This window comes from Taudactylus pleione, unplaced genomic scaffold, assembly GCF_031769625.1.
Source record: "Taudactylus pleione unplaced genomic scaffold, aTauple2 ptg000518l, whole genome shotgun sequence".
NCBI classification, from domain to species: domain Eukaryota; kingdom Metazoa; phylum Chordata; class Amphibia; order Anura; family Myobatrachidae; genus Taudactylus; species Taudactylus pleione.
Window position 1 is genome coordinate 4493292 of NW_028284920.1, and position 27037 is coordinate 4520328.

Consider the following 27037-nt stretch of genomic DNA (forward strand, 5'->3'; position numbering starts at 1 on the left):
AAGGCATTGGGTTAGCTGATTTAAGCCGGGTACACCACGATACGACGAATGGCAAATCGTGCGGCCGTTTGACACTGTACGTTCTGGTGAATGACCGCACGATATGCCGTTCACCAGCCGCATCAATAACCATGGGGTCGTTCATCAAATTGACAGACCGAGCAGCATGTTTGATCAATCTGTTGATGTGAAGAATAACCACGTGGTCGCTCATAGTGGGTACACACCTGCCAGTGTGTACGATATGCCTGCCCATTCCTCTGGATCAGGTGACATATCATCTAGTGTGTACCCACCATTTGATTATGCTTATTAGAATGGATGTCTACTCTCTCTGTGATTAACCCATGGCTCTCTGACAATTACCTTCTCTGGCTTTGACTCCTTGGCTCTGGGATGACACCTCCCCTGGCTTTGACTCCCTTAATACTACATTCTTTGGCCTTGACCTGGTTCTCTGATGACTACCATCTCTGATTTTGACCCCTTGACTCTCAGATGACCCCTTCTATGGCTTTAACCTCATGACTATCGGACTACTACTTTCTCTAGCTTGAAATCCTGGCTCTCTGGCTAACACCTTCTTTGCTTTTGTTTCCCTGCCTCTTGGACAAATACCATCTCTGGCTTTGACGCCCTGACTCTCGGAATACTTCATTCTCTGGCTTTGACTCCAACCTCTAGCGCTACTACAACTACTACTCTGGCTTTTGCTCCGCTGGCACTCGGTCAACTACCATTTCTGGCTATGACCTTCCGTTCTTGCTCTTGGATGACTGTTCTCTTTGACATTTATCCCCTGGCTTTCTGACTATTAACCTGATAGTCTTTGATATCCTGGACAACTGTCATCTCTGACTCAGGTAGTTGCATGTTCAAGAATTGGCAATTGCTCCAAAGTCCTCATACTCTGTACTTACAATAACTCTTTTCAATAAACAGTTCCCTACTGCTACTGGATTCCAACAGCGGAATGTTTGCAAACATAAATTCTAGATACCTGACAGCAACTGCTTTAATACGTATTTCAGATGGGATTCACAAAACTGGAAAAAAAAGAAAGAAATACTAAATTGGTGAGACCCCTTTTGACTTGGGAGAGAGCCTGTTTAGGGCTGAGCATAGTGCTCTGACCAAAGTGCCCTCTAATAGGCAAATGGAATTCCACACAAAAATCCTGTTTTTGTCCAACCATAGAAGGCAGAAGAGACCTTAGCAAGCCGGTACTCCAACCATGAATAGGAGTTTTCGTTTCTTGAAGTTAGAAAGGGGCAACATAGAGCTATGCTGTGATTCATTGTTTACACACTCAGAGCTAGTTTTCAATGACCTAGTGACACAACAATTACAACTGAATTTATATTTAGTTTCCCAATATAGCTTTGGAGTGTGCTAAGCGCATCTTTGGATGGGAAGTTTAGATGGTACTAAAGTTTTAGTACAGTACATTGAGTCACTAGAGTGAACGTTTCACAGTGATCTATGAATATATTGACAGTGTGTCATCATTGCTGTTCTGTTTGATTCTTATTAGTTTGTTGTCTGACACAAACCAATATGAAATGGAAAGAACACTGATTTATGTGTGAACTTGTTTTGGCATAAAACCTTTTTAGCTTTGTGTCAAACAATTTCCCATAACCCTTAAAGGAAAACTTACGGCAGTCACATGAACATTGCAAAGGGACTTTAGACATGGTATTTTGTGTGTGTGTGTGTGTATATAAATATAAATAAATATATATATATAATATATATAGTGGTTAACATTACTGCCTCACAGCACTGAGGTCATGAGTATGATTCTTGTCCATGGCTAATGTGGGGAGTTTGTATGTTCTCACTATTTGCTTGGGTTTCCTCCGAGTGCTCTGGTGTCCACCCACACTCCAAAAACATACTGGTAGGTGAATTGGCTGCTGGCAACAAAAAAAACCCAAACCATAATATGTGTAGGTGTGTGCGTGTGGTAGGGAATATAGATTGTAAGCTCCACTGGGACAGAAACAGATGTGAAATATTGTCTGTAAATCATACTTGTAGTCTTTTTAAATCTCCTCTCCAGGAGAAGGCCGTAGAGGAGACATAGCTGGCCTCTTCCCTGCGTTTTCACATCATTTAGTCCTGTCCCCTCCATACGGAGCTGCAATTTCTGCCAATTTTCTCTCCATCCTGCCCGCTTCAATAGGAAGTGGGTGGGATGCGAGAGATCCAGACACTCTTCCGCGGGTGCAGGGGACTACCCGAAAATTTGTGAGCCTCCCTCAACTTCCCGGGAGAGTAGGTAAGTATGCTGTAAAAGGAATACATTCGATTTACCGGCGGTCGGGATGCCAACGGTCATAAAACAGTGGCATCCTGATGTTCAGAATCCAGGCGGGTCCCGGAAAAAACCCTAACCCTCCCACGGTGGTGCTTAAACCTAACCCCCCTTCCCGCACCCAAAACCTAACCCTCCCCGGGAGGTGCCTATATATGTGTGTGTGTGTGTATACATATATTTATATGTGTGTGTATATGTATATATATATATATATATATATATATATATATATATATACAGTTAGGTGCATAAATATTGGGACATTGACAGAATTTTCATATTTTGGCCACTATTCACCACCACAATGGCTTTGAATTAAAACAAACAAGATGTGCTTTAACTGCAGACTTTCAGAATTAATTTGAGGGTAATTACATCCAAATTAGGTGAACGGTGTAGGAATTACAATGGTTTCTATATGTGCCTCCCACTGTTTAAGGGGCCAAAAGTAATGGGACTATCATCTCAAAAGCTATTTCATGGACAGGTGTGGGCTATTCCCTCGTTATTTCATTATCAATTAAGCAGGTAAAAGGTCTGGAGTTGATTCTAGGTTTGACATTTACATCTGGAATCAGTTGCTGTCGACTTAAAATATGAGATCCAAAGAGCTGTCACTATCAGTGAAGCAAGCCATCATTAGGCTGAAAAATCAAAACAAACCCATCAGAGAGATAGCAAAAACATTAGGTGTGGCCAAATCAACTGTTTGGAACATTCTTAAAAAGAAAGAATGCACCAGAGAGCTCAGCAACACCAAAAGACACGGAAGACGACGGAAAACAACTGTGGTGGATGACAGAAGAATTATTTCCCTGGTGAAGAAAAACCCCTTCACAACAGTTGGCCAAATCAAGAACACTCTCCAGGAGGTAGGTGTATATGTGTTAAAGTCAACAATCAAGAGAAGACTTCACAAGAGTGAATATAGAGGGTTCACCACAATATGTAAACCATTGGTGAGCCACAAAAACAGGAAGACCAGATTAGAGTTTGCCAAACAACATCTAAAAAATCCATTACAGTTCTGGAACAACATCCTATGGACAGATGAGACAAAGATCAACTTGTACCAGAGTCATGGGAAGAGTATGGAGAAGGAAAGGAACTGCTCATGATCCAACACATACCACCTCATCAGTGAAGCATGGTGATGGTAGTGTCATGGCATGGGCATGTATGGCTGCCAATGGAACTGGTTCCCTTGTATTTAATGATGATTTGACTGCTGACAAAAGCAGCAGAATGAATTCTGAAGTGTTTCGGGCAATATTATATGCTCATATTCAGTCAAATGCTTCAGAACTCATTGGACGGCGCTTCACAGTGCAGATGGACAATGACCCGAAGCATACTGCAAAAGCAACCAAAGGGTTTTTTAAGGGTGGAATGTTATGCAATGGCCAAGTCAATCCCCTGACCTGAATCCGATTGAGCATGCATTTCACTTGACGAAGACAAAACTGAAGGGAAAATGCCCCAAGAACAAGCAGGAACTGAAGACATTTGCAGTAGAGGCCTGGCAGAGCATCACCAGGGATTAAACCCAGCGTCTGGTGATGTCTATTCGTTCCAGACTTCAGGCTGTAATTACCTGCAAAGGATTTGCAACAAAGTATTAAAAAGTGAAAGTTACATTTAGGATTGTTTAGTTTGTCCCATTACTTTTGGCCCCTTAAAAAGTGGGAGGCACATATAGAAACCGTTCACCTGATTTGGATGTAGTTACCCTCAAATTAAATCTGAAAGTCTGCAGATAAAGCACATCTTGTTTGTTTCATTTCAAAGCCATTGTGGTGGTGAATAGTGGCCAAAAGATGAGAATTCTGTCAATGTCCCAATAGTTATGCACCTGACTGTGTGTGTGTGTGTGTGTGTGTGTGTGTGTGTGTATATATATATATATATATATATATATATATATATATATATATATATATATATATATATATTATAATATAACCATGCAATCACACTTAAATATAAACATAGAATTTGATGGCAGGCAAGAACCACTTGGCCCATTTAGTCTGCCCTCTTTTACCTTGGTAACCTCAACCCTATGTGATCCTCAGTTCTTTGTAAGAATATTCTTATGCCTATCCCAAGCATGTTTAAATTACTCTTCTGTCTTCGCTTCTACCACCACTGATGGGAGGCTATAGAATATATGAATAGGATTCTTGGGTCTAGAGGTTAATGATTATTTACATATCAGGTATAATTGTATATGATCGTCTGTGCCTGATTCGTTGCTACCAAGCCCCAGGGTCCTGCAGTATCAAGAATGAGGGATAGTGCATAGGTACAAACATATATATATATATATATATATATATATATATATATATATATTATTCACAATTTGTACATAAGGCATCGGACACAAAGCAGAACACTGTTGTGATTTTCGCTGTGGCTTTTACAAGATTAGTCTTGGCAGCGATATATCAGGCACAGACGCTCATCTCATATACAATTACACCTGATATGTACATTTTGTTCTAGGGCTCCAGGTACGCTATGTGACAATGTCTGGTGGGTCAAAGTCAGACAGACTCACCGAGTTACAGCCGCCTCTGCAGCAGCATATGCTGGTGAGCCACTGTTTGTTGTGATGCAGAATCAGCAGTTACCGGTGGCTCTCTGTACATGTGGTCCCTGGGATAGGAGATCAGATACTTGTCTCAGGTCCCAGCTCACTGTCCAGCAGCAGTGACGGGTGCACTGTTGCTTTCTGCAGTACAGGCTGAGGGGCATCAGACTGGAACCTTCCTGGCCCCTAGTGCAGGTATTAGCGGAGCTCTTGGTACAGAGCCGATCAATACTGCAGCAGCGGCGGGTGCACCACTGCAGTGGACGATCAGAACCTCTGTGAACCACACAAGTGCTGCTGCACATGCTGTAGATGAAGGAGCCCCTTCAGGGCTTGGCGCCCAGAGGCAGGTGCCTCCATTGTCGCTGGAAGTTACACCCCTGGTGATTAAACCTAACCCTCTATCCCTGCAGCCTAACCCTTCGTGGTCGGTCCCTAACCCCCCCCAGGAGGTCCGTTAACCTAACCCCCCCCCCCCCCGCTATCCCTGGCCTAACCCGAACTCTAACCCGCATACTTACCATGCTGGTGGTAGGGATGCCGTCGTCGGTACTTGATGTCTTCGAGATGGCAGCATCGGTATTCCGATGGGCGTCGGGATCCTGATGTCCGGCATCCCATCCTGACCGCATCCCCTGTAAAAGCATTGTATATCCTACATGTGTTATATAAATAACAGTTAATAAATAGATAATAACTTTAGAATTTTGCATCCCTGCAGAGGGTGGTTGCAGGTGAGGGAAACCCCCATCCTTGCATATTTTTGAGAGTATAAGGAAGTTCTAGAACCTCTCAACTAATGCATTGCACAGACAAAGTATTGTCATTTTTAATTTGCTATTGATATATCAAGATGTTCAACATTACGCTTGTGTAGTCCAGACACGTCTGTTTTCACAATATATGGGCCTAATCCTTTCTCTTTTTGGCAACATCTGCACACACACACATGAGAATATCCTTTTTGTGTTCTGCAAAGGATTTCCATTTTAGCATTTGTTATTGTTTGAAGTCCATTTGTACATTTCCCACACTATTTAATTTATAAAACATGGCATCCTAGGATGTCTTGTTCCAGTTTGAGGTGCCAGAATCACTGCTCTATTTTATACATCCAGAAAGCACATGACCAGTGCCTGAATGCAGTTTTCTCCTGTTCATTATAATATGTATACAGTGTATATAGATTGAACTTTTTTTATGACTATTGACGCCAATTGATATACTTGTTTCTAAGAGCCTGCTTTTTTGAGCCGTACTTTACTGCAATGTACTGTTGTCCCTTTTAGTGCCTTATCCTGCACTGAGGAGTCCTAACAATGGTGCCAAGTGTGTTCTGCAGGTCATTGTTCTGTATCTGTGCAAGATTGTGTTATCCTTTAGAAATCCAATGGGCTGCAATGTATGTGGCGTTACCCCAATGCCTCTACTCCTGAGTTATTTGCCTCTTGTGCCTAGGGAGTGTAGCTTGCAAATCTTAACAATTCTCATTGTTTTTATTAGTTAGTGCAATATTCTCATACAGCCCTGGAGCCCTGGGCTTACACAGGTATGTAGGGCATTCCACAAACCAGACGTTTCCTCTATTTGGGATATATCAAGCACACATAAGTGTTATAGCTCTTCCTTATCATTATACGTTATTCACCAAAGATGACTACTTTTACCTAATTATTGGCTGGAGTAATACTTATTTTTGAAACCCCACATGAGGCTAAAGAAAGAGAAATACATTTTGATTTACTATAGTTTTAATTTTACTGAAATCCTAGAACTTTGGTAACTTGGCATGCCCCTTGCCTGGAGCCATTGGAATCTGGAGTGCTAAAACATCTTGTCTATGATAATTTATAGTATATGCTGGGATCAGATCCGCTTCTGCTGTGTAAATAAGTTGTGTCCTTGCTTTCCTGTATGATGTTGTGTCTCCAGTACAGTTATGTTGTTTAAGTAATGCTATTCTGATTTTGGTTCGCATATCTTCTTCATTGAATACTTTGAAAATGACCTTTTTAGGAAATAATCTTGTGTTATTATAATGTAGCAATGTTTGCAGTGAGTGCTAGGAATATAAGCTAAATAAATAACAAAAAGACTCAAGCCATTTACTAATACATCTGCGGTATATATGTATGCGTGTATACTGTTTTTTTTATGCTATTGGTTCCTCCGTTATACAAAGCTGATTTTTAAGCATCAATATCCAATAGTTTCATACATTCTCTATTTCAAGGTTAATCTAAAAATCTCTTTGTTCATTCTATTATCTGTTGCAGAATGCAGCTCAATGTAACAATTAGGGGCAGACACTGCAGATAAGAATGCTTTATAGCAGCTTCTGTGTAATGTACAAACAAAGCATTGTGTTCATAGACTACAGAGAAGTAAAATCCTATTGTAAGCAGGTCAAGCTGTTAGGTTAATAATGTGCTGCGAAATGATGATCCTTTATTACTTGAGCAAATATAATTCTAGCTAATATTAAGACAGTTGTTATTGAACAACATAATCACCAGTGTTTTTAATGGACAAAGGATGCTCTCAAAAGGGGCATTTCTTGTATTTAGGAGCTGAAACCATAGTATTTATATATTCTATTACACACCTGTATTCAGGGCTTAAAGTGGTCTCATCTCTAGCACCTTCCCACCGCCAACCTCACGTTACGCGGATCTACTCTAAAATGGTTCCTTGCTACTGCCAGAGACACTAAATAGTGTTTGATGGTGCCCAGAGCAAATAAAGAACCTTGAAAACTGTTATTTTAAATTCTGTCTGTATACTCTTATTGGTACTGAAACGCACATTGGAAGCACATTAGGGAATGCACAAGAGCAAGTTAAAACCTCAATATGACTGGGATAAATACCATGTACATACACACACTGTTGTATAGGAAAATGTAAAGTGAATGGCTGGGGGTCTGGGGGCTGCTTAGGCCCCCAGGAGCTATAGGGACTATGATAGTGTGAAATACATTTTAGATTTCTTTTAACATTCCTGCCACCAGTTGATATTACAATGTTAGGTTACTTAAAAAAAATGTGTTCTATGCCACCAGTGTCACTCTTAGTTATTTTTCTGCCACATGCTCTGAGTTTTTTTATTTGGTGCCCTCAAAAATGTTTGTCACTTGAGTGCCCCATGTTTTTTATATATATATATTATATATATATATATATATATATATATATATATATATATATATATTGAACCTCACTGGGCAGAAATTGTCTTGAGTTGATATTTAGTATGCATGTAGGTACGGAAGCCACCTGTTTGTGTAGGAATAAAATGTCATCCTCATACAACCGAGGTTCAACCATATAATACATAGTAATAGAAGTTTTGAGGCAAAATGTCTGGAGAGGCGCCATCCTCCTAGATCTATCACCTTGTGACTCTACAGTGCCATCCCCGTGTTTCTCCAACTTCATGGTCCTTTGTCTCTCCAGCTCAGCTCCCTGCATCTCTCCAGCTCAGACATGGAGCAGCCAGGACTGGAGAAGGAGTGGAGGCAGCCGCGGCCCGAAAGACACTAGCTCTGCCTGCTTCATCTATTGATGTGGGTGGCAGGGCGGACTTTGTGGGACATCCTTGCCTAGCTCAGGCACTCACTCTTCAGGGTCATGGCGAAAGTGAAATTAATTCCTCCTGCCATTACAGGTGATGGAACGTAGTTCTGCCCTACTTTCACCCCTGGTTCTATTGTATTTGCATTTGTTATTGTGAGAGTAAACTCTTTCTGACTGTCAAATGTGTTTTACATGCATTTGTTACTAATGCTTTTAGTGTTTATTGCTTTTTGCACCAGACTGCTAGTTAAAATGTAAGTGGGGATAGTAACCACAATGAGTTTTATTGCCAGGCCTATTACTACTAGTACTAGTGTTAAAACACATGCACATTGCCTTACTTTCTGTATTTTGTCATATCCGTTTATGGACATCTTTGTCCTATATGTTTGCTTAGAATAGTTAAATAACAATGCAGTTTAATGTTCCTGGTTGCATGCCATATGAAACATGAGCTATATAATAATGGTGAATTTCTATCCCATCTCCGTCATGCGCAGAGGGAGCTGTGACTGACAGATTGGGACACTAATATATAGAGTTTGCGGCTGGGTGACAGGTCTCAAATGCTAATTGCAATGTAAATGGTTCAGGGGCACAGAGTCCTTGTGGTCTGTAGAACTCTTTTGTGATTATACAGTACATAAATATTACACGTGGCATGAATATATGGGCAATACATAAAAAGTTTTATTTAATATTAGGTGTGTGATGATGTCACACCTGTAAAATATAACTTGTATTTAAACAATAGAGATGTCTCATGAAGTATGTAGTGAAAGTATTTCAGAGTGAAATGCATAAGTATCAGTGAAGGTGAAACCGTAGATATCGTGACCATTATCATACAAGTGATTTGTTTCATTTAATATTGATTACTTGAGCAGTTTAGTAAAATCTAGTAATAGGCTGCGATTGTTCCTCTTGTGGGCTGTTCTTTAAATGAGCCCTTTTCTCTGCCACAGGAATATGCCCAAGATTACTGGTTTTGTATTTTATTTTTCTTTATATTCGGAATTGGATACCAGCTTAGTTGGTAAGCAACAAAAATATTGTACGCTTTTCCATGTGTGACCTTTAAGAGAAATGAATCGTTTTATTGTGTCCATTCCTTTGCCTGAAACAGCCCTCTGAGTTATGAATTTAACCTGCGCTATAAATAAAGGATTCCAAATGTAAGGCAGCTGAAATACACACCCAATATTGTACTAAACCAATTCTGCAAACTCCACTTGGAGGTTGATGATTCACAGTACAAACAGTATTTACGTTTTATACCGCTACAACATTTTTTTATACATCCCCTGTTGCTCAGAGATTAAACCTTGAATCTGTCTGTGCTAAAGACATGATGACTATAACAAAAGGAACAACCAAAGCAGAAGGGAGATTTATATTTTTTAAAATGCTAAATTTTAGACAGTCGCTTGCAGCTGCTAATAATAAAATGTCCTCTCAAAGGAAGCTTTTTTTTTTCATGTCTTTATCTGCAAAATAGATCAGTGAAGAATTTTTGAAGTCTAAATTCTATTTAATTAATTAAACCTGTCATCAGTCTTTTAAAAATACAGAGGCTCTCAACCTTACACTTTCCTGCAGTTTATTTAGTAATTATCATGGATGTATTTTCTCGGCAATCTGGCAAGATTGGGGTTCGGATAAATCCTCAGGATTTAGGAAAGAAAATTAAATTTCTGCTTCAGGACCCTTACCCACTGCATCAGAAATCCTGCTGTTACTGCTAGTATATACTTTTCCGCAGTTAGGGAAATGGAACCTATTGGTTCTTATGACCCCAGGCCCTGTGGCTTGTGCTTGCCGTCAACATCTTTTGCTCTAGTTGCTGATGTTCACTGTGTGCTGTAGTTATTGATGTTCCTGCATTAATAGTCCACATAATGTTAATTTTACCGTTAACATTGTAACAAGTCCCACAATTCAATTACAAATGTCAATTCGCAGTCATCTTGTGGGTGTTGCACATTAATTCTACAATTCGCAATCTATGCGAAGTGCACAAAAGCATAGGACATGCAGTAATTCTTACTATATGAAGCTAGTTTAATGGTTGTTTAAGCCATTGCAGCTAAGAAGATCTATGCAGTGTGTATCCACACACTTTACATGCTGCTACACACTACATAGATCTGCTTATCTAAAATAGTTTAAGCTATTAGCATCATGTGTTAGGTATTTGGCTTGGTTACGAGGTTGAGAGTTCAAGTCCTAACAGTGAATGTATGCTGAGAAATGTCTGTTTTAAATACAGTGGGATATAACTGAAGATGGGCAGCACAGACGGTGTAATGGTTAGCATTACTGTCTCACGGCACTGAGCTCGTGGGTTCGATTCCCACTACGGCCTTAACTGTGTGGAGTTTGTATATTCTCCCTGTGTTTCCTTCGGGTGCTCCAGTTTCCTCCCACACTCCAAAAATATACTGGTAAGTTAAGTGGCTCCCAACAAAAAATTAACGTGTGTGTGTGTGTTAGGAAATATAGGCCCTCATTCAGAGCCGTACGCTCTGAGCAGAGCGCACGCTCTGAATGAGGGCCGCCCCCCATAATTATGGAGCGTCCTCCTGTACGCTCGTATAGCTGTGGGTCACCACCCACAGCCTATACGAGCGTGCAGTTTGATGGCTGCTATGGTCTTGACCATCGCGACCATCGCCACTGCGAGCCGGAGCCTGCGGTTGAGTTTTTCAACCGCAAGGCCCGGAGTGATTTTGGCTTTATCAGAGCCAAAATCACTCCCACCGACATCACTAGTGATGTCAGTGGGCCGGCTTCTGACGGTAGGCGTTCCCTTGGGAACGCCCCCGTCAGGGAGGCACGCCCCCGGCACGCCCACCAAAGGGGGCGTGCTGTCAATCAACATCGACAGCACGCCCCCTTTGATCAGACACAATGAGCGAAGGAAAGTCCTTCGCTCGTCGCGTCTGGCGCATGCGCACGACGGAGCTCCCGCCGTCGTGCGCATGCTCAGTGCACAACATCGACCCACTTGCGAGCGGACAGCCGCTTGCGAGTGGGTCTGAATCAGGCCCATAGTTTGTTAGCTCCACTGGGGCAGGGACTGATGTGAATGGCCAAATATGCTCTGTAAAGCTCTGCAGAATATGTGTGTGCTATATAAATAACTGGTAATAATTAATAAATATCTCCTGTATGTACGAGAGCCAATCAAATAAGCCTGCACATTAGTTAAACATCGGAACTTACGATGGTAAGGAAACATTGTATCCACACCATTGCAGGGATAGCCATCCTTGAAACGAGAACATTCCTTCTCAGCAAAAATAAAAAATGTGTCTGTCAGGGGTTTTCTGGGTACTCCGACACCCCCCTGCATGCAAAACTGCATAGGGAAAAATATAGGAGCTTGTTAGTGGCTTGAATATTACATTTATTTGCTGGCTATCATTTTTCATTCAAAAATAAAAATTGTATTTTGAGTATTTTAGGGCATTCGTGAGCATGAAATTCCAAGCATTAATTTACCTGGAGCACAAATCACCTGTGCGACAGTCTAATGGAGCAGAGGGTGGAGTACCTACTGAAATCAGACATGTCAAATAGTATTTCTGTAGCTTTAAGGGGCAATTCAATTGTTCCCCCCCAAAGAATGGTGTGTGCTCCCAGAAGCTCTGCACAGCTCAGCCCATCTAAAGTTCTGCTTTGGGCGACCCAAACTCCAAAAAATTCGGGAGGCGGTGAGCAGAAATGTTTGCTCCCGTGGATATTCATGCCCAAGCAGAGTATTAATTGAATTGCTCTGTTGGACGCCCAAAAGAAATAGCCAAGGGCGCAAACAATTGATTCGTCCCCTTAATTTCAATACTTACAATATATAGATCCTGTTATAGCATCTGATGTTTGTTAGGTCTGTTTGGTGACATACTGTAATACAGTGAACATTTTAACTGAGATTAGTTTCTGTTACAGTTGGTTACCATACATACATACATACATACATACATACATGAGTATATTTGCTTAAAAAATGTTAGTGGTTTAACATTTAGCTCTGTTAAAACAAATCTTCACTTTCATAACATGAGTTTAAAATGTAGACTTTCAAAAATCTTAATTGCAAACTTTATACACAATTTTCCCATTACTCTTTCTCTATAGTTTGCCCCTATTATTATTATTATTATTATTATTATTATTACTAGTTATTGTTGCGCCCGCGAAAAGTCAATTTCGAGCACTCAAACGAGTCACTTTTCCGTAATTTCTGCTCGCCAGCTCGGGGGTCTGCGAGTAGAAATGTCAGTGCTGGCGGCTGTGCACGCCCGAACAGAGCAACAATTGAATTGCTCCGTTGGGTGCCATGTAGTGGCCGCCAGCGCTCAACACACTTGAATTCCCCCCATAAGGGTGAGGAGTAGCGTGTGTGTGTGTATATATATATATATATATATATATATATATATATATATATATTATAAAATATATGAGAGAGAGAGATTATCAGTAGTGGTAGTAGTAGTTTTAATCAATTGCAAATGAGATTCTCTGTCATTCTAGCAATTAAAAAAATAGTCGCTGATCTCATAGTCTCATTAAACTGTATAAATCCATACAAAGCCTTGGAATGTTTAAATGCCCTTTGGTTAAGATGAAGTACAAGTTACACAATAAGTTGTTTTAAATGCTGTAGGTGAGTCATGTTGCAGAGAAAAGTCATAGTGAGCAGTCACATGTATAATCATGTTTTTATTTTGTGTTTTGTCAGCTAGTGTTGCTTATTCTTCAGCATAAATATTATATTTTGCTGTACCTGTGGGGCAAAATAGTGTTCTAATAGAAGTGTTAGAGCATTTTACAGGTTTTGTTGAACCTATTTTAATGAAATCAAAAGTGTTTGTTTGTATTATTTGTTTGCTGGTAATGTATCAGGTTTTAACTTGGAAATGTTTTATTTGTAAATCTTTTCTTTGTACTTTTGTGAATATAATACAGACAGAGGAGAGATCTGTTGCATATAAATGGGAAATAAGTGACCTTTAACCATTTGGCTGCCAGGTGTCCCTGCCAATTTTTCTCACAATTTCCATCTAAAGTAAATGTTATCTTGTTTGTACATTGTATATAATTTATTTTAAGGTTAAACTTATATTGTGGAATGGGGAGAGGAGGAGATAAAGATGCTACATTTCTGGTCTACTAAATGTCAAACAAGTATTAAGCATAGCTAGAATCTACATAAATGACAATAAAAGTGAATTGACAGCTAAACCCCCACATTTCATGCATATGATGTTAAATTATATTCAGTATTTCCTCCATTACAGTTCTTTTACAAAGATAAATGCTATTAAGCTATTCCTTCTCTCACTAGACAGCTGAATTCATATACAGAAAGGCTACGCTATGAAGCAATGTATGTACGCTTACTTGCCTTAGTGTTATTGGCCCTGCCTCATCTATGTTTTTATGTATATACACCAATCTGCAATCTGTGCAGGATTACTATGCCTCCTTATCCAATCTCATAAGATATGCATTTCCTCTATTACTGAATGCTGTAAGATACAGAAGCACCACCCTTATAAGGAATAGCTGCTTTCTTTGAATTTTAGAACAGACGATATTGTGGACAGATTTGGTGGTGATGTAAAAAAGCTTCAGGTAGTCAAATATATTATTTAGCTGAATCGCAGTCAAGCTGTCCATTTATCTATACCAATAAGGTCTTTCACTTTATTCCTGATGTTTTACATAAAGCATTTACCAGGGGGAGTTTTACATTTGAGGTTCCTAGGCAGATCTTGCTGTGCTCCTTTCCATTGACCCAGAACTCCAAGTCTTAAGGCCAAGTCTTATAATAAGTATTTCTACCACTGATTAATGTCATTCATTCCACTATTATTTTACAATCTGACAATCCTTACATTAAAAATGCCACTCTGCCATTTTGGATTTGTAGGGCCCTTACCACAAATTGAGAACTCACTGTTAAGGTTCCCAAATTGTTAAAAGTGACAGAATGCATTAACTTCTGCATAAATATTAAAGTGTTACAACAGAGATTATCCCTCCCCCTAACTCGGCTACTTACCTTTGGGATGCCGGCATCGGGATTCTGACAGGTGTCAGGATTTCAGCGGCAGTATTCTAAGCTCCGGCATCCCCTTTGCCGAGATATTGACTGGATCCCGTACTTCCTCCGAACAATAACCAATGGAATTCTTAGAATTGTAAAATGTAGTTTCATATTAGCCCGTTGTGCTCAACTATAAACACCACAGAGGAACCCACTGATCAAAATATACTGATTATACAATGAAAACTTCTGCTGTAAATATTAGTGTAGTTTATTTAGCACTATATCAGGACGATTTTCTGCACTGTTATACCCCCTCCTACCCCAGACATCTGATGTCACTAAGTCGCGTCCAGTGGTCATGGTCACACACACCAGAAAGAAGGGCACTGCCCAGTGGCGTAACTATAGAGGGTGCAGGGGGTGCAGTTGCTATGGGGCCCGGCCTCTTGTCCCAGCAAGCAATCTGCACCTTTTATTTTTTTTTTCTCCATTTTTAAAGTTTATTTCCAGATTATTTTAAGATTCATTTTTATTATTTTAATAAAAGTTTATTTAAAGATCCTTCCTGTAGAGGGGGGATCTCACCAGGAGTGCCGGACTGAGGAGAGTGAGATCCGCCCACAAGATGCCAAAGACTCGCAACATCATCATCATGTGAGTCCAGAATCAGTGCAGAAGCCCGTTGGACTCGGACACATTCCCGCTGCTGGTGATGAGAACACCCCCAGTGCCGGCCCGAGCCTATCATTACACTCCCCTCGCACTGCTGCCAGTGAAAACCCCCCCTTTCCCCTCCCTCCAGTGCCAGTCCGACCCTAACATTACACTCTCCTCCCGCTGCTGCCGGTGAGAAACCCCCCCCATCCCAGTGCCGCAGCCGGTGAGAACACCCCCCCTTCCCCTTGAGGTGGATACCTGACTTGGGGGGCGGGGCGGGGGTTAGAAATTTTGCTTTGGAGCCCAAGTTACACCCCTGGCACTGCCCTGAGCAACCTTGCACACCCCTAATTACGACCCTGATTTTATTGATCAGAGCATAATCTACGTTATTTGTAAAACTTCACTATGTTATTATATACAGTCAGGTGCATAAATATTGGGACATTGACAGAATTTTCATATTTTGGCCTCTGGTCACCACCACAATGGCTTTGAAATGAAACAAACAAGATGTGCTTTAACTGTAGACTTTCACATTTAATTTGAGGGTAATTACATCCAAATCAGGAGAATGGTGTAGGAATTACAATGGTTCTATATGTGCCTCCCACTTTTTAGGGGGCCAAAAGTAATGGGACTATCAATTCAAAAGCTATTTCATGGACTGTGTGTGGGCTATTCCCTCGTTATTTCATTATCAATTAAGCACGTAAAAGGTCTGGAGTTGATTCTAGGTGTGACATTTGCATTTGGAATCAGTTTCTGTCGACTCTCAATATGAGATCCAAAGAGCTGTCACTATCAGTGAAGCAAGCCATCATTAGGCTGAAAAATCAAAACAAACCCATCAGAGAGATAGTAAAAACATTAGGTGTGGCCAAATCAACTGTTTGGAACATTCTTAAAAAGAAAGAACGCATCGGAGAGCTCAGCAACACCAAAAGACCCGGAAGCCAATGGAAAACAACTGTGGTAGATGACAGAAGAATTATTTCCCTGGTGAAGAAAAACCCCTTCACAACAGTTGGCCAAATCAAGAACACTCTCCAGGAGGTAGGTGTATATCTGTCAAAGTCAACAATCAAGAGAAGACTTCACAAGAGTGAATATAGAGGGTTCACCACAATATGTAAACCATTGGTGAGCCTCAAAAACAGGAAGACCAGATTAGAGTTTGCCAAACAACATCTAAAAAAGCCATTACAGTTCTGGAACAACATCCTATGGACAGATGAGACAAAGATCAACTTGTACCAGAGTGAAGGGAAGAAAAGAGTATGGAAAAGGAAAAGAACTGCTCATGATCCAAAACATACCACCTCATCAGTGAAGCATGGTGGTGGTAGTGTCATGGCGTGGGCATGTATGGCTGCCAATGGAACTTGTTCTCTTGTATTTATTGATGATGTGACTGCTGACAAAAGCAGCAGAATGAATTCTGAAGTGTTTCGGGCAATATTATATGCTCATATTCAGTCAAAAGCTTCAGAACTCATTGGACGGCGCTTCACAGTGCAGATGGACAATGACCCGAAGCATACTGCAAAAGCAACCATAGAGTTTTTTTAAGGCTAAAAAGTGGAATGTTATGCACTGGCCAAGTCAATCCCCTGACCTGAATCCGATTGAGCATGCATTTCACTTGATGAAGACAAAACTGAAGGGAAAATGCCCCAAGAACAAGCAGGAACTGAAGACATTTGCAGTAGAGGCCTGGCAGAGCATCACCAGGGATGAAACCCAGCGTCTGGTGATGTCTATGCGTTCCAGACTTCAGGCTTCAAAGGATTTGCAACAAAGTATTAAAAAGTGAAAGTTAGATTTAGGATTGTTAGGTTTGTCCCATTACTTTTGGCCCCTTAAAAAGTGGGAGGCACATACAGGGGCGCCGAGAGGGGGGGGGAGCGGGTACAGATTACCCGGGCCTGGGCTTCCTGAGGGGCCCGGCAGGGGCCCGGGTCCGGCGCCCCTCCCCCCTCGCTTCTCTCTCTCAGCAGCCCAGCACACAGCATGTGCTGAGCTCTAGTGGGAGACTGCTCGTGGCTGCTGAGCAGCAGCCACAGCAGTCTCCTTTGCCTGTGGGGGGGGAGCGACCACATTGATCGCGCCCCCCCTGGCTTTGCGCTGGGCTGAGGGGCTTACAGCGCCCCCCTCTGTTGTGCTGCATAGCTATTTTTTTTTTTGCTTGAGGGGGTGTGGCAATGCCTCTCGTGATTAGGCCACGCCCCCTCTGTACCTGGGCCCACTTCGGCTCTCAACGGCCCTGGGCACATATAGAAACCGTTGTAATTCCTATACCGTTCACCTGATTTGGATGTAATTACCCTCAAATTAAATCTGAAAGTCTGCAGTTAAAGCACATCTTGTTTGTTTCATTTCAAAGCCATTGTGGTGGTGAAAAGAGGCCAAAATATGAAAATTCTGTCAATGTCCCAATATTTATGCACCTGACTGTAACTCCAGAACATGATTTTAATAATGCAAACTCCCTGCAATCTCACATACATTTCTGGTTAGAGCCACCAACAGGCAACAGCTTAACTGCCTTAGCTATCTGCAAGCTAACCAGCCTCAGGAGGCTGATGATGAGGAGGAGGTTAAACCAGTAGTGCAAATAGGGATTTGCCTTAGCAGTTTGTATACCCTGACATTGCAGATAAAAAGGTTGGGGGGAGAGATACATTTTTACTATGTACACAAAGTAGTTCTTTAAACTGAAGTCTGGCAATGAATAGGGAGCGTGTATCATGTGGATATAGTTAATTGAGTTTATGCACCTTGTTGTTAACACTGAAAAACTTTTATGTTAACATTTCTTTTATAAATATATATATTTATATGTATTTGTCTGAATATATATGTGTGTATATATATTCATGCCATTCCATATATATATATATATATATATATATATATGTATAGATATGCCATTCCATGTGTCGGAGCGGGACATTTGGATACAATTAAAATTAAGTCCCATTCCGTGAATAAGGGTGAATAATGAATATAGAACTATCATTCTTTATCATGAAAGTTAAAAAATATAGTAACTGTTGCAAAAAAAATTAAAATATACTTGTGACAGAACAGAGCTTCTGAGGTAACGTAACATTACATTTTTTAGACCGGGCTGGGTTATGATTTTTCCTGTGCAGGATAAGCAGACCCAATGGTTTAATAATATAATAATCTAAATATTTGTGCATTTGTTCTTTGTACAAAAAAAATAATTGTTTTGGTGACGGAGTGGGACATCCAGTGTGACGGAAAGGGACATGCATTTTCATTGTCTAATGTAGCATGAATGTAAGTCGCACAAAATTATTTTATATATATTAGTAGTAATATATACTATTATTGAGTCATAACAAAACCTTTAAACTTCCTCTTGAAATACTGCTATTCACTTGCATTTGTTTCCAATACAGGTAGTAGCTAACTTCAGTATTAGCATGTACAGAAATACTAGTGTTGCCACATATCTCTTCACTGGTATAGGAAACACTGATGTTTTTTTTTTTTTACACCAAATCTACCTTGAAAAAAGCGGTGATTTTGCAAAAAAATAGATATTCAGTTTGGTTTCACTTTCTATGGAATGGCCTATATATATATATATATATATATATATATATATATATATATATATATATATCTCATACAGTGTGTGTGTGTGTATATATATATATATATATATATATATATTAGGGATGAGCGGGTTCGGTTCCCTGAGAACCGAACCCACCCGAACTTCGGGGATCCGGGGCGATCCGAGCCCAAGCTCGGATCTCCCTGTCTGCCCCGGATCCCTCTCCCGAGGCAAAACCTCGAGATCTGCTGTCGGATCTCGAGGTTTTGCCTCGAGCGGCCATTTAAAAAAAAATGCCTTTGCCTTTAATGGGCAAAGTGCTGATTGGCTGACAGAGCCGTCTGTCACGGCTCTCAGCCAATCAGCATTATGGTGCTCATTTGCATGTAGCACGGACTCGTGAGATCCGTGCTACATGCATCTGTGTGATTGACAGTGACACAGAGCACAGATGGGTCAGTGAGACCCGTCTGTGCTGCTGTGTATTTCAATGACACAGATGCACGCACGGACCAGGAGATCCGTGCTACTTGCATCTGTGTCATTGACACAGAGCACTAACGGGTCCGTGAGACCCGTCTGTGCTGCTGTGGTAAATAAAAAAAAAAAAACCTGTGTAAAAAGAGAAAAAAATGGCGTCCTCCCCCCCAAAAAAAGAGCAACCAGCCCCGGGCATTAGTGACCCAGTGCTGGGTGTGCTTAAATACAGGGGACAAACGACATAGGGGTCCCCTGTACTTAAACACAACCAGCACCGGGCTAGTCAGAACCAGAGCTGGTTGCCAAAATACGGGGGACAAACGACGTAGGGGTCCCCCGTATTCTGCGCAACCAGCTCTGGGCTCTGATCCGGTCCTGGTTCTGGAAATACAGGGGAAAAAAATGAGTAGGGTTCCCCTGTATGTTCCAGAACCAGCACTGGACTTTTTCTAGCGGGGGGCTGATGCTACAGCCAGGGGAGCCCTTTCACCGGGCCCCCCAGCCGCAGCATCAGCCCTGACCGCTAGTCAGCCCAGGCCGGGGATCCCTGGAGAGCTGGGGACCCCCCCAATAAAGGGGTCACCCTCTCCAGGGCACCCCAGGCCCAGGCTGATAGCCCGGGGCTATCCCCGCCACCCCTGGTGGCGGTGGGTGGCGGGTTGATTGTGTGGTGTGGTGTAAATAAAGAATATCAAACATTGTCTTTACAAGTAGAACTGCAAGTCCCAGCAAGCCTGCCCCGCATGCTGGTACTTGGAGAACCACAAGTACCAGCATGCAGGGCATTAAGGGCCCACTAGTACCTGTAGTTCACCTGTAAAAAAATGTTTAAAAAAAACACAGGACACACACACCGTGACAGTATAAGTTTATTAAACATACATACACACACACACACACACACACATGTACACATACTCACCTATGTAACCCTGTAGCATCGGTCCACTTGTCCGGTAAAGTATCCATAGGGGACCTGTGAAAAAAAACATACTCACCATCTCCTATGCGAGGTTCTGTCCTCTTCGTTCCAAAGTAGGCATCCCCGGACTTGGCAAAAAAAAAAAAACGAAAACGCGATCCACGAACTTAGTACCGTTCTATAGAACGGTACTTCCCGAATGAGAGCTTAGCGGCGGGGTATCACCATGGAAACCCCGCTGCTAAGCGTTCATTGGCTGAGAGAGGCCATCTCCCGTCTCTCTCAGCCAATGAACGGCTCCCTCCATTGTAGTCAATGCTGGGAGCCGCAAGGTTATTAAAGTTTACCCTGCGGTTCCCACCATTGACTACAATGGAGGGAGCCGTTCATTGGCTGAGAGACGGGAGATGACCTCTCTCAGCCAATGAACGCTTAGCAGCGGGGTTTCCATGGTGATACCCCGCCGCTAAGCTCTCATTCGGGAAGTACCGTTCTATAGAACGGTACTAAGTTCGTGGATCGCGTTTTCGTTTTTTTTTTTTTGCCAAGTCCGGGGATGCCTACTTTGGAACGAAGAGGACAGAACCTCGCATAGGAGATGGTGAGTATGTTTTTTTTCACAGGTCCCCTAGGGATACTTTACCGGACAAGTGGACCGATGCTACAGGTTACATAGGTGAGTATGTGTACATGTGTGTGTGTGTATGTATGTTTAATAAACTTATACTGTCACGGTGTGTGTGTCCTGTGTTTTTTTAAACATTTTTTTTACAGGTGAACTACAGGTACTAGTGGGCCCTTAATGCCCTGCATGCTGGTACTTGTGGTTCTCCAAGTACCAGCATGCGGGGCAGGCTAGCTGGGACTTGCAGTTCTACTTGTAAAGACAATGTTTGATATTCTTTATTTACACCACACCACACAATCAACCCGCCACCCACCGCCACCAGGGGTGGCGGGGATAGCCCCGGGCTATCAGCCTGGGCCTGGGGTGCCCTGGAGAGGGTGACCCCTTTATTGGGGGGGTCCCCAGCTCTCCAGGGATCCCCGGCCTGGGCTGACTAGCGGTCAGGGTTGATGCTGCGGCTGGGGGGCCCGGTGAAAGGGCTCCCCTGGCTGTGGCATCAGCCCCCCGCTAGAAAAAGTCCAGTGCTGGTTCTGGAACATACAGGGGAACCCTACTCATTTTTTGTCCCCTATATTTCCAGAACCAGGACCGGATCAGAGCCCAGAGCTGGTTGCGCAGAATACAGGGGACCCCTACGTCGTTTGTCCCCCGTATTTTGGCAACCAGCGCTGGTTCTGACTAGCCCGGTGTTGGTTGTGCTTAAGTACAGGGGACCCCTACGTCGTTTGTCCCCTGTATTTAAGCACACCCAGCACTGGGTTACTAATGCCCGGGGCTGGTTGCTCTTTTTTGGGGGGGTGCACGCCATTTTTTTCTTTTTTTACACAGGTTTTTTTTTTTTTTTTTACCACAGCAGCACAGACGGGTCTCACGGACCTGTCATTGCTCTGTGCCAATCACACAGATGCATGTAGCACGGATCTCCCGGGTTCGTGCTACATGCAAATGGGCACCATAACGCTGATTGGCTTCCTGTCTGCCACTGCAGTGCCACTCCTAGATGGGCCACGTGTTTGTGCCGCCCCCTTGTGTCGCTTAGCATAGTCATCCAGCTTCCTCGGTACAACCTTTTGGCCTAAAAACAATATTGTGAGGTGTGAGGTGTTCAGAATAGAGTGGAAATGAGTGGAAATTAATGTTATTGGGGTTATTAATAGCGTAGGAACAAAAAAAGGCCCATTTATGTGATTTTAGCGGGTTTTTTTTATTTTTTAAGAAAAAATCCAGATCCAAAACACAAAACCCAGAACCCAAAACACGGAAGGGTGGTTTTGGCAAAACCAATCCAGATCCAAAACACGAAGAAAGATCCAGATCCAAAACCAAAACACAAAACACGAAAAGTGTCCGGTGCACACCCCTAATATATATATATAATTGCTGCTACATATTTTTCAATCCAAGTTTACCTTAAATGCATCATGTATCCAACTTCAACAAAAAAGAATAAACCTAATGAATGCACCTAAATTTTGCTGCATTAAATTTAACTTTTGAAGTGTAGCATCACAGCAGTCTCCATGATTTCCCGCAGAGAAATAAAATAATCTTCTATTTCCAAAATAAATCATGACAATAGTTTTTTTGACCTGCAGTTGGAGCTTTTGTAATACTGTTGAGTGAAAGTTATAACATGTTATATCTACAGATTATAATTTACTGTGGTAAATTGGAATATTCTGTGTAAGAGTGATTACATTCTAGAGATATGGCAAGGTGTAATTACATTGCAGTTACGTGTCCTGGAGGATATAACACATGTCCCATCCCATCATGCCTGGCACACATGATCTGTCTCTTTACACCAGAACTTTATACTATAAGAATCAATCGGCTTTTTTTTTTTATTTAATAAGCAAATTAGTCGTGCGACAACACCGCATGTGTTTGTATTATATTTTTCTGCTTTTGGATCAAATGCTGTTTGCATGGACATTATGCAGTGCAGGATTCTCTGGTAATGAAATGGTAAAGGCTACATCAGTGTGCTTTATGTATGTGGAACACCAGAGCTTACAATAACAGTGCATCAATAAATAGTATCAATCTCTATTGAAATTGCACTACATTAGGAACTTATCAATAATCTAATTCTATGGTTTTGATTAGTTAAACTTTATTTTTGCACTTGGTTATTTTGGACTAGCTGTTGCCCGTGGCTTCGCCCACAATGAAATTGTTTCTGAAAACTTTTTTTTATATGAGGTGTTCTAGTTGTATTGCTTTGTACAGGGGCCCTGTCATGGGAGTGGCCCATGTGACCAGCAGCGCTATACAGACTGCTGGCATCAGCGCTTTCACCCACCGCTCACACCAATGTCACTGTGTTTCCTGTGCACAGACTGCTATGTAGCCCAGTGGTTCTCAAACTCTGTCCTCAGGACCCCACACAGTTCATGTTTTCCAGGTCACCCAGCAGGTACACAGGTGTACTCATTACTCACTGACGCATTTTAAAAGTTCCACAGGTGGAGTTAATACCTCACTTGTGATTATGTGAGAAGACCTGGAAAACATGCACTGTTTGGGGTCCTGAGGACCGAGTTTGAGAACCTGTGATGTAGCCTATGCTATTTAAGTGAATGCAGGCCCAAAGCACCTCTGCCCCCACCCCTTACCGCCGTGCACATGCTGTCACACCTATCTCTTGCATTGATGATGTAAATAAATTTTGTGTTTGCTATTGCTCAGCATTAATTTGACAGATTGAGATGAAATAATCTGCACTGTGCAGATTATTTCTAGGAGTTTCCACTACTAAATGATGAAAATCGGTTCAGTAGTTTTTGAGTCAACAAGGACTAAAGAGACAGACACAACATTCTAATCATATTAGTACAGTTAAAAAAATATATTAATTTACAGTTGTGCTTGGTAACTGAGTAACTTCCTAAATATTTGCCTATAAAATCTGACTTAATGGCGTTTTGTGAATTTTTGGAAAGTGAAGCTGGGTTGTGGACCATGCTTGGCCACTTCCATCCCTGAAAATGAATCGCACTCAGATATTGCTGGTCAGCACAACTTTCACACGGGATAGTTTTCGAAGCTGTTTTTTTACGGCTGTACTAAAGTTCGTAGACCTGCCGTGTCCCTGCGTTAACAACACAAAGTCCTCCACCATCTGTAGTCGGAATAAAATAAATACTTACTGGTTGATGCCATGCAGCATCGGTAATGCCGAGGGCTGTGGAGAAACGTGTCAATGTTAGGTGCAAACAAATTTATGTACAGGTTGAGTCCCCCATATCCGTTATTCCAAAAACTGGAATATTCCAAAAACCGGAATATTTCAGTGCATATGTGACGTCACCTGACGTCACTAGTATCAGCGGCCAATGACTAGCAGCGTGGGCGTGGTCCACACGCCAGGCCACCCCCCGCATCACCCGCCGGACCCCCAGCGGCAGCCACCGGACCCCCCGTGACAGCCGCAGCACCCGCCTGACCCCTCGTAAAAGCCGCAGCACCCACCGGATCCTTCCGCCTTACCTGCCGGACCCTTCCGCCTCAGTCGCGGGACCCCTCACGACACCCGCCGGATCCCTGTAGCACCCGCCGGACCACCACAACACCCGCGTGACATCCCCGCCGGACACCTGTATCACCCGCCGGACCACAGCAACACATTCCGGACCCACATGCAGCACACGCCGGGGCCTCCCGTGACACCCGCCGGGCCACCCCCCCGGTATTCCGAAAACCGGAATAATCCAAAATCCAAAATGCTCGTGGTCCCGAGCATTTCGGATATGGGAGACTCAACCTGTATTATACTATACTATATATTAGTAAAGGGACCCATGACGGGTCACCTCAGTCTGGAGTAACTATGCTATGAATGTTGAATCGTTGATGTTGTATTTATATATTAGTAAATGGTAGGTAACAAGGAAGTGTGAGAGGTGTAACTAATAGAGAGCATTAGCTCTGTGGCATATTGCCTCTAAATAATGCAGAAAAATGCAATTTTAAAAAAAAAAATAACTCTTCTTCTATCACTATGGTGAGTGAAGGACAGAAGAAGAAGACTGAGGGTGGGGTTATCACTTCTCTTTTTGTTTAGTGGATTCGGTAAAAAGATTTTATTTTATTTTTTTAACTATAGTTTATTTAAAAGCCGGATTCCTTTACTGTGTCTCCGATTGACTTTGTGCATAATGTACAGGAGTTTTTTGTCCATTATACAGGGATTGTAGGTTGCTACCTTCTATCTTGCTGAATTCATTGCCCTGGTCACTGAAAGCTTTAAACAATTTCCTTAGAACTGTTGATTTTCCTAAACATTCCGAGCAGTGTGGAAGTGAGCACTTTGTATAGTAGCATTATTATTATTATTATTATTATTATGCACCCTCAAAAAAAAAATGGATAACACGCCTCCCTGCTAGAGATGGCATAGTTTAACATAATATCTTTGTGCAGTAGATAAAGAATTTATTTAGGCTGTCACTCAACTATAAATAATGACTACACTGCCTAGTTCAAATCAGCCTATGGTAACTACAGGGTAAAGTAGAGATGTAACTCATGTACGCATACCTGAATAGGCCTATTGCCATGCCTTAATCTGACGGTGTTCCACCCTCTTTTGTTTAGTTATTTTTTTATTTATGTATTACTTCTAACAGCAGACAATAATAAAAGTTTGCATTTATAATTTAACATTATCATATATCTTATGCATGTGTTTTATTCTCCTCCAGTCACTCGGTTACACTTATAGCTGTGAAAAACTTAAATATTTATAGCTTTGTTCTTGTTACAGGAAACACTGCGTTCAAGAAAAGTTAGTGTTACAAAACTGCTTTGCACGACCACAATGCAGGATTTGTAGCATTCTTCACACATTATACAAGATAACAGTCATGGCCTGTTAAACCTTGCACATTCCTATTGCCTGCTAGCAGAACTAGTCAGATATTTTTTTTCATACAATCATTCCTTTGACATTATTTAGTACATTTCGGTTATTTTAAATAACACAATGACATCATCTTGCTACAACAACACTTCTCCTCCTGGTCGCCAATACTTATTTAAAGAGTATTTATATTAATCGCAAACAAAGGCCAATCATCAGTGCTATGAAGCTTTTGGCTCTACTGTGCATTGTTTTCCCCCTTTCAACACATTCCACAGGCATGCAAAGTATAACATAATCTATATATAGGCCTACATAGTTTCAAAATGACAATGTTCATCAAAGTTACAAGACAGACAGGATGTTAATATCACAATCCGCATAAAGGTGCGTACACATTAGACGATAGAGGAACGACTGTACGATTACAACATTGTAATTGTACAATTGTTCATCTTCCTGTGCAGTGGGATAATGGGCCTACACAGAACGATATGTCGTTCAGCGCAGGCACCCTCCCTCATCCCCGAACATGCCCAACCTGTCGTTATCGGTAATGATTGTTGTCGTTAGCGACCAGCGGGAGCGCGCATCGCTGGTCTTTTTCGAATGAATACTGCACGATTACTGATCGATTATTCAGCAATTAAACGATTACGATTTAATCGGTCAGTCGCTCATTTTAATCGTCTAGTGTGTACGCACCTTTACACTTAACTATAGTCTGATGTTGGAACTACAGTACTGGGTGAAATAGTGAGACCCATCCCTTGTTTTTTTACATTTAAGAATGTTAAATTTTGCCACACCTACAATTTCATTGTTTTGTGTATAATGGAAATTGTTATGGTAATTCATTATGGTTTTACATTGGATTCACTGAAATATGGGTAGCAATGATCCTAATGCAGAAGGAACACAGAAACAGATTGAAACAATTCTGTGATTTAGCTATTACATGCAAACAAGCTAGATTGGAGTCTTTAACTTCTCAGCTGCTGTACTGAGTAGAACTAAACATAGTAGTTCATTTTATATGGATTTAGTTAGTGTTTCAAGACTTTCTCCTCGGCAACAGTGATACCTATGTGCTGTGAGATGATACTACACCATATCAAATGTATATGTTTCAAATGTGAACATAACTTTCAAATGTGAACATAACTTTTGAACAGTATTTCTCCTAGGAAAACCAGTAATATTTTAACAACCAGCAGTTCAATTCAGTGCGATTTTAATAGCGCAGGGTAGGAAGTCCCGAAGCTATTCAATTGACCGCGCTGTGCCCTGCACTTGGTCAGGAGGTGCTGGTTTCCGTGCCTTAAGTTGGGTGTGAAGTCAC

At 41.7% G+C, this 27037-nt stretch overlaps 1 protein-coding gene across 1 annotated transcript in view; it reads left to right on the forward strand.

Annotated features, from left to right (window-relative positions):
- The window catches only part of ARID5B (AT-rich interaction domain 5B), a 273311-nt gene that overhangs the window by 63312 nt on the left and 182962 nt on the right, over positions 1 to 27037 (forward strand). The window lies entirely within an intron of this gene.